Source organism: Mustela erminea, chromosome 4 (assembly GCF_009829155.1).
Source record: "Mustela erminea isolate mMusErm1 chromosome 4, mMusErm1.Pri, whole genome shotgun sequence".
In the NCBI taxonomy this organism is placed as follows: Eukaryota; Metazoa; Chordata; class Mammalia; order Carnivora; family Mustelidae; genus Mustela; species Mustela erminea.
In genome coordinates, this window is record NC_045617.1 from 81228242 (window position 1) to 81239586 (window position 11345).

The 11345-nt window shown below is 43.5% G+C and overlaps 1 long non-coding RNA gene and 1 other non-coding gene across 2 annotated transcripts; both read left to right on the forward strand.

Moving 5' to 3' along the window:
• Positions 1-2038: 2038 nt before the first annotated feature.
• LOC116589518 lies at positions 2039-2181 on the forward strand. The gene has a single exon (XR_004285303.1). It is a non-coding gene; the product is annotated as a U4 spliceosomal RNA (small nuclear RNA).
• A 3439-nt stretch (positions 2182-5620) lies between these two features.
• On the forward strand, positions 5621-11041 carry LOC116588521. Its single transcript, XR_004284985.1, has 3 exons — positions 5621-5833; positions 6434-6621; positions 8039-11041. It is a non-coding gene; the product is annotated as an uncharacterized LOC116588521 (long non-coding RNA).
• The last annotated feature ends 304 nt before the right edge of the window (positions 11042-11345 follow it).

An 11345-nucleotide genomic window follows, 5' to 3' on the forward strand; every position in this document is an offset into this window, starting at 1 on the left:
CTGTGTTCCTTATGCCAAGCATTACATCACCATGACTTATTCATTTTATAGATGGAAGTTTATACCTCTTAATCCCTTTCACTTACTGCGCCCACTGCCCCAACCCATCCCAGGCGCTCACTCAACGCTCCCTGTCTCCCAGGGGAAGGATCCTTGGACTCCTCTTTCTCTAAGCTGTGCTGTCTTAGGGGGGGAAGGGTAATGTGGGCCAAATTCCTCTTACCTACTCAAACGCATCCAAACTCTTTTTTTGTTTTGTTTTGGTTTGGTTTTCATTTTGTTTTTGCCCCAACAGAGTGCTGGAACTTCTTCTGTAGACCCTGGAAATTCTACATAGTCTCCCTTGTTTGTGGTATCTGCCCAAGTCCACATTTTCTGGGTTCTCCTGGACTACAGCAAGCTGAAAGGAGTTGGAGCCAGCTGACAGGCTGCTGGCAGTTCCACATCCCATACTAGGGTCTGTCAATTGCCCAATGCCCAGGTAGCGGGTCCTTTGGTGTATGCTGCTGGGCCCCACAGCTCCCGCAGAATCCCTTCTGTTTGTGGATAGTTGCCAAATTTATGATGTTAAAAGGGACAAAAATGAGGAGCATCTTAGGCTGCCATGTTGCTGATGTCACTCCTCCCAATAACCTGCATATTGGCTATCCGTACTTTAGCATCCATTCAGGTGTGATGATGAAAAGAACACGAGATTGGGTGCTAGCCAAGCTGCTACTCTCTGGCTTTGGGACTGCCAGTGTACTTAATCTGAACATCAGCAAAACGGCAGAGTATCTCCTCTATAGAATTGCTCAACACCAACAAATATTTATCAAAGACCTACAGTGTGCCAGCATTGTGCTAGGCCCCAAGGATGAGCCAGCCCAGTGATCACACAGCCATGACTGGTCCTTGCCTCCCACACATCACATTGCAGTGAGAGTCATATCACCAGGAGGGACTTACCTAATGTGCCTGCACCGTGGCCAGCACATCAGAGCATGTCACACATGTTACTCATTTTCTCCCATCCTTTCCCTCCTTGTCTCTTCCTCCTCAAAAATATTGACTGTAGGGCCAGGTCAGGATTCCCCTGGGCAGTGTGGCTTCCTAGAAACACAGAGGAGATTGATTCATACTTTACTTTTTACCTGTCTTTACTTAGCATTTCCTATTGCCAGGCTGTGCTAATCTTGAGGGATCTGTAGTAGATATTTGTCATGTTTTTTCTGGCCACCATTATCTGATTCACCTTCCTCATTTGAGAAATGTCCCCACCTTCTCTGACTAGGCTGCAAACATCAACAACTCACCTTCCCAGTTTCTCCTGCTTTCAGACTCTTGGTACCTTGAGGCTCAGCCAATCAGATGCATGTACCGCAGGGTGATGTGGGACCCAGAGGAGCCTCAAAGGAAGTAGGAAGGAAGTAGGAGGGTGGATCACCCACCAAGAGGGAGCACTATGGCAGATGCTGTCACAGCCTCTAGTTTCTGGCAACAGTCGGCAGTGCCAGTGGGAAGGCAGTGCCTTTTGGTGTCAAGCGGCCTATTTCGTGTTGTGGCTTAGACTGTGGCCATAGCTGCTTTTAATTTCCTTTCTTCACATCTATTTTCAAGCTTGACTTTCTGATCTCCCTACTGGTTCAGCGAGCTATCCAATTGCTTTTAGCAAAATCCTTGTGTATTTAAATCAACACAGGTAGATTTTGTTCCCAGGAACCCCGGTTGACCCAGGAGGAAAAATGAGTAAGATTCTGACCTCTGTCTCTTGGGAGATCTACCCATAAATGATTCTGATGCAGTCTGTGGAATGAAGGAAAGATGGGACCTGTTGGGGGATATCTCCTGCACTGGATGGTGAGAATCAGTAATGAACACCCAGCGTTGCTGGCCACAGGGAATTCGGTGTATTGGGAGAGATGGACTCATCGATAGATAATGGCATAGCAATGTCATAAAGACAGAACCAGAGATGTGGACAGGGTGTGGGGGAAGCACCACGGAGGGATACAACCCCACTGAAGGCAGGTGGGAATGCTGACTGAAGAAGGCTTCGAGCTTTGCACAGTGGCAGTATCGTAGCCAATGAGGTTTATCCGAGGCGCAATTATTGCTAATTGAAGAAGGCTTCGGAGAAGATGATGCCATGTTTGAGCCAAGTCTTCAAAGAAGAATAAATGTAAGTCAGACCAAAGCAGAGGAGTCTGGGAGAAAAGAAGGCATTCCCTTGTGCAAGAGCCAAGGACCAGAGGAGAGCTTTTCGACATGGGGTGTGTGCAGTCACACAGGTTGGTGTTGCTAGAACCACCAACCTATGGTTGCAACCTGTATTCCCTGTGAAGAATACGAAAATTGTCATGGGTACAGGACTGAATGTGAGGTAAGAATGGGAAACAGCTGCCTAGAAAAATGGGAGACAGTGTGGACCAGGGATAAGGAAAAAGATTCAGGGGTGCAGAGGGCCTAGGAGAGGCTGGATACCGTGGTATTTTAGTGAAGCAGCCCACAGGGTCATCACATTTTCTCCAGAAATATTTAGCTACCTGTGTATAGCAGTAAAGAAGAACCTTGGTCCAGAATTAGGGTTTTGTTATGAAAATGAAGGCAGACATCTGAATTTGGAAGCCCTGATCTTGGACCAGGTTTGCTCAGGTGTAACTACGCATGCAGCTGCAGTCTGCCATTGGTTCGATGAGGGAGGAGATTTAGGACAGGCATGAGGAGGATGGCAGGGGACAGGCTGGACTGAAATCTGTGATTATATTTTGACATTTAATTGATTTTATAATCACAATTTTCTTTTATGCTCAAAACATAATGACCCTTGCATCAGGGCATGAAATGGATTTGGGCCATATGTCACAGATTTCAGTCAAGCCTATACTCTGCCACCATCCGAGCCCCTGTCCTAAAAAAAATAATCTCAATTCACTAACCACTAATCTCGATTCACTAAGCAATTCACTAATCATGTTTTTATAGTATATTGCACAGCATTCATTTCCCCTATGAGGAAAATGTATAAACACTTCTCAAACATTTTAAGGAAAAAATTTGAAATAATTATACAAACAATTTACTGAGGGCTTTCATGTGTATAAAGCACTTATATAATCTTTATAAAAGCCCCCTGAGGTAGGCATGATTATTAACCCATTTCACAGATGGAAGAACTGGAGGGCAGAGAACTTAAGTGGTTGGTCCAAGGTCACGCAGGGGGCAGGTGGGAAAGCAACGGTCTGAATACAGGTGGTCTGCTCCAGAAGCAGAGCCCTCAACCACTCAACTCCACTCCCTCCCCTTGGAAATGTCACCTCTTCTTCCCTGTTATGAGTTGAATTGTGTTCCTTCAAAATTCACATGTTGAATCCCTAACCTCTGTACCTCAGGATATGATTGCATTTGGAGAAGGTGCCTTGTAAGGGGTGCTTGTGCTAAAATGAGTCCATCTGAATGGGCTCTAATCCAATCTGATGAGGGGCCTTATAAGAAGAGGCGATTTTGACACAGACACGTACAGAGGGAGGATGGTGTGAAGACACAGGGAGAGAGAACCATCGATAAGCCAAGGAGAAGGGCCTCATGAACTTCTAGCCTTCAAAGCCCAAAGAAAACAGATTTGTGTTGTTTAAGCCCCACAATCTGTGGTATTTTGTTACAGTAGCCCTAGAAGACTATACCCTCATTGACCGTTGGTTAGGAAGGAGCAGGAGAAGGGGGAGGAAAAATAGAAATTAATCTTTTAAGTGAATTCCCATCCTTATTTAAAACACAAAATATGTACATTTCACTAGTTAAGTGAAACTTAATTGGATTATGCTTTAAACAAATTAATCTGGAATTCAGTTCTATATTGGGAGTCAAATACAGCAGGATGGATCTTCATTTATATTGAAGTAGTGTCATAGGCAGGAAAGGGCAGCTTAATTAAGGCCAAAGTGTGTTTGTTAATTAGTTGTCATCCTCTCCACTGAGCCTACCAAAGGATGCCATAAACAATTAGGGAGCATGGATTTATTGATGGAAAGATGAGGTAAGCTGAACATTAAGTGCCCTGTGTTTCCTTCGAGGGCACAGTCCTTTCATTAATAATGAATACTGTCTTTCCTTATGTCTTCTAAGTTTCCCACTACACTGGAATTATTGGTGTGAAACATGAGGCCTCCAGGAGTTATAGGCCATTGAGAGATTCTTAGAAAGGGCAATAGCGTCTTATTCCAGAGGAAAAGTAATTGCCAGCATATTTATTTTTTCTCTAATGAATTAGAACCCACATGTGTTTAGTACCAACTACCTGCAAGATGGCTCCTGGAGGCTTCACGGTGGACAGGATTCTGGAAGTACTCAGAACTGAGGCCCCGTGGACGTCTGTTTTCCGAGAAATAAATTAGCAAGTATACCAGACACAAGTATGAATTGTTTGGAGATTGAAAAGCCTTGTTTATAGATTTGGAAAAACTCAAACTCTGACCAGTTTGTCCTATTTTCAGTTCCTGTTCCATGCTTTACAGAGCCATGTGTTTTATGTTTGGGAAGTTTTTAAAAGTTTAAAAACAGTTTGATTAAATGTTCCATTTTTACAGAAATGATTGTCTTTTCTTTCTCTATGTCTGAAAGCTCTAGTTCTCCTTTTACTAACTTATTTCTTACTGGCCTTGAAGAGTATCAACATTCTGTGTAGACTAACACAGGATTGACATGATGTGTAGCCCTAGAAAACTCCATCACAGGTCAGGGAAATGGTCAAAACAATTTTTTTTTCCCTCAAATGTCATTGACTTTGGAAAATAAGACCAATCAATGTGCCGGCATGAAAAAGCTACTAGATTCAGAGTTGGGGGGAAGGAGGAGTTTTATAATTTCAGGAAACAATGTACAGTGGCTGGCAGTCAGTCCAACTTTGAATAAATGAATGAGAAGAAAAGGAAGGGAAAGTTCAGGGAAAAGTGGCAAAAAACAGAGGAGAGAAATAGACGGAGACAAGATGGTTTACCAAAAAAGTAATACAGAGAGAAAAGCAGAGGAAGATGTGCCCAGACCCAGCGACATATGGGCAGAGATACATAGATGAGAAGGTGACACACCAAGTCAGACCGGGGTCAGACACCCCAACTTCCACAACATCTCACGCCTCATCTCCAGTACTCCATTGCTTTCAAAGCTGCGTCACATTTTTCACATCAAAACAAAAACAAAAAATGCAAATTAAAAACATTAATAAGAAATGAACATTGTTTCACAAACTAAAGTAAAATAATATGGAAGGTCAAATCTGAATGGGCTGGATTTTCTCTCTTCTACATTTGTGTATTACACACATGCATGCTTACACACACACACACACTCACACACATACACTCCTCAGTGCTTTTGGATAATGAGAGACTCTACTGTTCTGCCCATCAAACCATGGGATGGCTCTGCAAAGCCAGGCAGAATGAGATTTCCAGTGATCAAGATTCATATCAACCCCCATATATGCCAGCTGCTGGCTGGGGCCCACAGGGCTGCCAAAGCTTTGACTTGTATGTAGAAGTGGCCCAGAGGCTGTTTTAAACTGTGTTCAAATCTGCATTCAAATCTTCACTCATTCTCTCTGCAGATCTCTCTGATTTTCTCTTCTTTCTTGTTAGGAACTTGCTCTGGGTGTACCCTCCCCGGCCTAGTCTGCTCCCCTCCTTTGGTCTCACCACTTCTCTCTAGTGCACTCCCACGCTGTTCAAGAGGCCGTGCTTCATGGCTGGGACAGAATGGAAATAGTCAAGCAAGAAGGAATAGCCAAGCAGGGAGAAGGAAGATCTTGCCCTTGATTGGCTCTTCTCCATGAGCCTCAATGATGTGGGTCAATCCAGTAAGTCCCATGTACCGATATTTTTCATTCTGTAAAACTTGAAAGCATCTCCTGAGTCCTCTTACAGGAATAATAGTCTAGTGGTCTTTACATAGTATACTGGTCTTCTTATATTTCTGTCTCTCCAAATGGCTTAACTATATGATTTTTGCCCACTCAACTCTGCTGACAGTTTAAACTAAGAGTTAACTACTGAACCCTGATATATTTGAGAGGGTGTTTACCTTGGAATTATTCTGAAGGTAATAACAAAAATAAAAAATCTGCTGGGAAAATACAGTAGTAACGCAACGGGTGGTGAGAGTGAATGTGTAAACACACTTTTTTGTTTTCAAATGCTCCATTTCCCCCAAGACATCCCCAGAGCTGAGGAGTTTGGGGAGTTCTGGGGATGTACATATTGGTCGCTCATGTAGGGGTTGGTCCACCACCTGCTCTCAGGCCATGGGGCTTTTCACAGCCAGTACCTATGTGGTGGAGGGTCCAGGCAGCTGAGGATGGAAGCCAGCTGTAAATTTTTCTATCTTCTCATTCAGCTTTCTTTCAAACGCTCATCTCTTTTCAAGAATCGTCGAAATGCCTTTTTTTTTTTTTTTTAAGTTAACATTACAAGGAATTGAAATCTCATTTCCTGGAAATACCGGGCTGGACGGCAGCCATCCCTCAAACGAGCCCCCGTGGAGAAGACTTGGAGACGTGAGCTCCAAACTCGGATTTCCGGTGGATGCGTCTTAAATCCCACGGACTGGAGGCTGAGGTCATAGATTACTTTCTCAGTGCCATCAAGGGTCAGTTCAACTTACACTTCCTGTCATTATTGTCTTAGATCATGCATGACTCAATCCTTCTTAGCCCATTTCCTCACATACAGATTTCTAATCAGCTGTGAAAAAATACTGTTAATATCTGTATGTTCAAGAAGAGACGTTAGTGGAATAAGGGCTGAAAAGCTGCTCTGAACTGGCAATAGCCAGAGTTAAATAAAATAGGATGGCAAATCTGGAAATGGGGTAATGGTAGTCATTTAAGAAGAAGAGGTTAAGCGGACTGGTCAACATCACCACTAAAAGGCTTCTTGCTCTGCTCTCAACTTCATTTGCATAACTGGGGTAGCATGGGGTTACAGTGGGTGGAAATGAGCTTTGCTACCAGATAAATGCAGGTAGGAACCCTGCCTCTACTGGGCTCTGTGAGATTGGACAAGTTCCTTTGCTTTTCTCAGCCTTTGGCCAGGGAAATTTCCAAACTTTCAAAACTGTAGCAAGAAACAGAGATCATGCATGAAGAGCAGTTGGTACAGAGAGGTGCTCAGTACATGGTGAAACAAATAATAATACTAACTGTGTGCCCACTGGGGGACTGGCCTGGTGCTCACTGTGATGGGGGCAGGGAAAGACGAGACATAACTAGGAAGCTAGCTGCCCCCCACGAGAGCAACATTAAACACACTCAATTTGCCTTTTGTTGTTCTCATCACATCTTCACCAACATTTCCCTTAACTTCAAGTCAAATGATGACTCAAGAGATGACAAGACAAAATAATATCAAGAATTGTGAAGGGTCTGAAATTTCTACCCTGCTCGCAAGCTAACAAGTCCGCCAACCACAGCTTCACTGAAGCTAGCAGAAGACATGAGACTCATGGTCAGAGAGAAACGACTTTATCGCAGCACAGAAGGCAAAATGAGCTCCATGTTCTCATAAGGTCCGCCCTGAACCCCGCCCCCCGCCACCTTAGGGGGAAGGAGACACCCAATCTTATAGTGAGATGTTAGTGAGACAGGGAAACTGAAGCACTCCATGAAAATCTGCTTTTGCTCCTTTTCCTGCTTCTATTCATTTTTTTTAATTTTTAATTTTTTATTAACATATAATGTATTATTAGCCACAGGGGTACAGGTCTGTGAATCGCCAGGTTTACACACTTCACAGCACTCACCATACCTCCTGCTTCTGTTCTTGCTGGGACCTGCTCCCTCACCCCACTTTATGCATGCCTCAGAATGCAAATCATGGATGTCCTCCTGCAAGGGACAAGGACTTAACAGTTTCTTTAGAATCAGTAAAATCTAAGGAAGGACTAGGTGAGAATGACCAGACGGAGCTCTTACATGCATATTCCAGACCACCAGCGCTAGGGATCCAAAGCCAAGACCCCCTGGCTGCAAGGAATAACACCTGGGCTGTTGTCTTTGTTCTAACAGGTTCTCGGATGCCTAAGAAGACACATATACCAGACGGCAATCCTCAGTAAAAATCCCCAGACCATAAACAAAGACAATACTCATGCTACCTTCCTTTCTGAGTCTCCCAGGCGCTGCATCTGTATCTGCTCTCTCTAGATCTTCAGTGAACTCTGCTCCCACCTCCTGTTGGCTTGCATTTGATTTCTATCCTGCGCAAAGCCAAGGACTCTCTTGGTGGGTCCCTCTGGATCTCCTTCGGAGCCTTGGATCGGAACTGCTGGCAACATTAGCAAACCTACCCATACTTTGTCCCAGAGGGACATTATCTTCATTATCCTGTCCAGGAAACAAATCTGCCCCCTGCCCCAGAGAGAGACTCTATCTCTGTCTTTCAAGATTCTTCCATACACAAATATCCTTGAAAAGACATCTGGAACAAGAGCTGTCATAAGACATATAAAAACAGCACGGGGAGTTGTCCCCCACCTCCAACAAATGAGACACAGCCAAAGGCAGAACTCAAAAGAAGATGCAGTGATCAAGTGAGATGTCTTGAAACATTTATTTAATCAATAGAATTGATAACTCACAAAGAACCTTAAATAACATAGTTCCATAGTTACAGAGAAAGACCATTATCTCTCCATTACTTACTGGTATGGAAGCGCCCACCTGCACAACATCAGAGCACTTTAGCTGTGTGAATGGAACAGGGCACCCCCTACCCCCATTGCCACCGAAAGGCCTACTGGGATGGTTTCCTTCACGCAATTTCCAATCATTGTCAAATGGAACTTTAGCCCATTGAAAGAAAATGCATTAGGGTTTTTTCATTTTGTTTTGTTTTGTTTTTTATCCAAGGGAAAAAAGAAAGAAGCAGCTTTGTTACTTTCTAACTTTCTTTGGGCCTTATGAGATTAAAAGTGGTTTGGGGAAAAGAATTCTTTTAGAGGCCACTTGGGAAGATTATGGAATCCTGAGATTTATCCAGATCAGTCTTCTAATTCACATGCCTTTGTAAGGTCAGATATGGTTCTCCTAAAGGCTTGAGAACCCAGGGCACACCCCACCAAAGAACTCCTGGCATTTCAGATCCAATGGAGCTTAACCTTGGAGCCCTAAAACAAGAACCACCTCAAGGATCTTTCATCCTCATTTGGAAGACAGTTTTGCCCATGTCAGACAACACAGGAATATGTATCCCAAGTTTTAGTTAAAAAAAATTATTATCAGTGGTAAGATGAAGTAATTGTCATAGTAAAGAATTCAGGGACAGTCTTATTTGAGAGTTTGACGACAGAGCAGCCGGCTGTGGGTGGCAGGAAAGAGGTAGGTGAGTCAGGCAATGTCCTCCTGTCTCCACTGCTAACAGAAGGACAGGCCCCAGTTGCTAAAGGCACAAATCTGGTTATCACTCTTCCTTTTCCCTTGCTTTCCATATCCAGTCAGTCGCAAAGTGCTACTGACCCTCCTAAATGTTCCTCAGATCTGTCCACAATCTCTTAGTCTTCGCTAAGTTCTCTTCTTTATTCTTCTGTGGTGTTTTATATATATTTATATATCGTTGCATCCCGTGAGGTGAAAATCTAATCGGATTTTTTCTCAAGCTCCAAGAAGAGTTGGCAGGGTACTCTTAGAACTCCCACTCCCTTCCACAGCACACTCAACACACACGCACACACCCCCACACATGCGCGCTTGTGCACCAGTGGGAGACAACACTTCCTATTGTTCCATGCCCGTTTCCATTTGCCCAGAACTTGGTTTTCCTGTCCCCTCTAGCTATTATCCAAGAGGAGCCCCTCGAGTGCAGACTGTCAGCACGAGGCAGGAGGCTTGGCTGGCCCAATGATACGGGGACAGTGGCTCCCACCAAGGTCCAGCCCCAGCTTCAGGTGTCCTCAGCTTGCCCTAGGCCTGAGCCAAGCCCATCATGCAAGCGGTGAGCTAGAGCTGTGTGAACTGAACTGAGGGGCAAACCTTGCATCTGAACTATAGATGCAGAAACACACATATGAATTCCATTCATATTTGAATCCGGAAAAATATATTGCCGGTTACCTCCACTCTAGTTTCTTGTAGCAGGGCAGATAACTACAATGCAGGCCTGGAATCAAACTTTCTTCTTAGAATCCTGGGATCCTAGTACTGTTTTAAAAAACAAATACTATTTCTTTTTAATGTTTAATGTTTTGTGTAAATAGCATTTTCCCATATGTCAGACATGGCTTAGATATATGATAAATAAATTTCAGTGACCTATTTAAAAAAAAAAAAATCCCTTTACTTTAAGGCAGCTTTAAAGGGAGTCCTCCTCCCCCAGCATTCCTATTCCCAGGGAAGGAGAATTGGCCACTGTGATTTCACAGACTCTGCCAGCAAGAGCTGCTGGGGAGAATACACAATGAGGCTCTCTGTATCACTGCCGAAAAGGGGAACAGAAATGCTGACATTTCAGTGAGTATATTTGGGATCTGCTGTTGCCCTGGGGCATCCCAAAGATCACTTAATAGATGAGCCTTATCTTGTTTTCAGAGCTTAAATTAGCTTTCAAATATCCAAAAGGTTAGGGAATACCTCATTTAGTTAAGAAAAACCTAGTTTCCTTCTCTGTTCCCATCAAGCACTGCTCCGTGTGTGTGTGTGTGTGTGTGTGTGTGTGTGTGTGATTTCAATTTTTTTTGCATAGATTTTGCAATGCTGGGAGCAGCCAACAGCTACGGACTTCACGCCCTCTACATAAGTTAACCACACATTAGGGCAGTTATTTCAAATATTCTGTTCTTCCTATAGGACAGGTCATGTTTTTTTATTGAGCAAATATATTTACTGAAATGTTTTAATATCAGTACCAAGTAGAATGCCTCACACAGAATACTGAATAAATGATTAATTTTATGGCCTTATACTCTCTGGAATTCTGTTAATAAAGATGGATAGACAGAAAACCCACTCAGTAATATTCCTTAATTCTCTATGGTAAAACAGAAATTCCAATAACGCCTGTACTTCTTCACACACAGCCTTGCAGGGATCTTACTTGTCACAGAAATAAGCCATCTGGTTACTGCCCTCATGTCCCATGTCACCCAAATGTCACCGTTCTGCACGCGCTCGGCAGATTGTCTCCTTACCAACCACAAGAAGCTGTATCTTTAATAACTACAGCAAAATTGCGTTTGTCAAATGTCAAGAACAACGTGCATTTCTGTAAGTCAGTGGTCTTGTTTACCATCGCCTCAATATCCTGAATATTCCATATTCCATAACCTGGCTTTAGGCTTCTGGCTCCTTTGTACAAACTAATAATAATGCTTAATAAAGC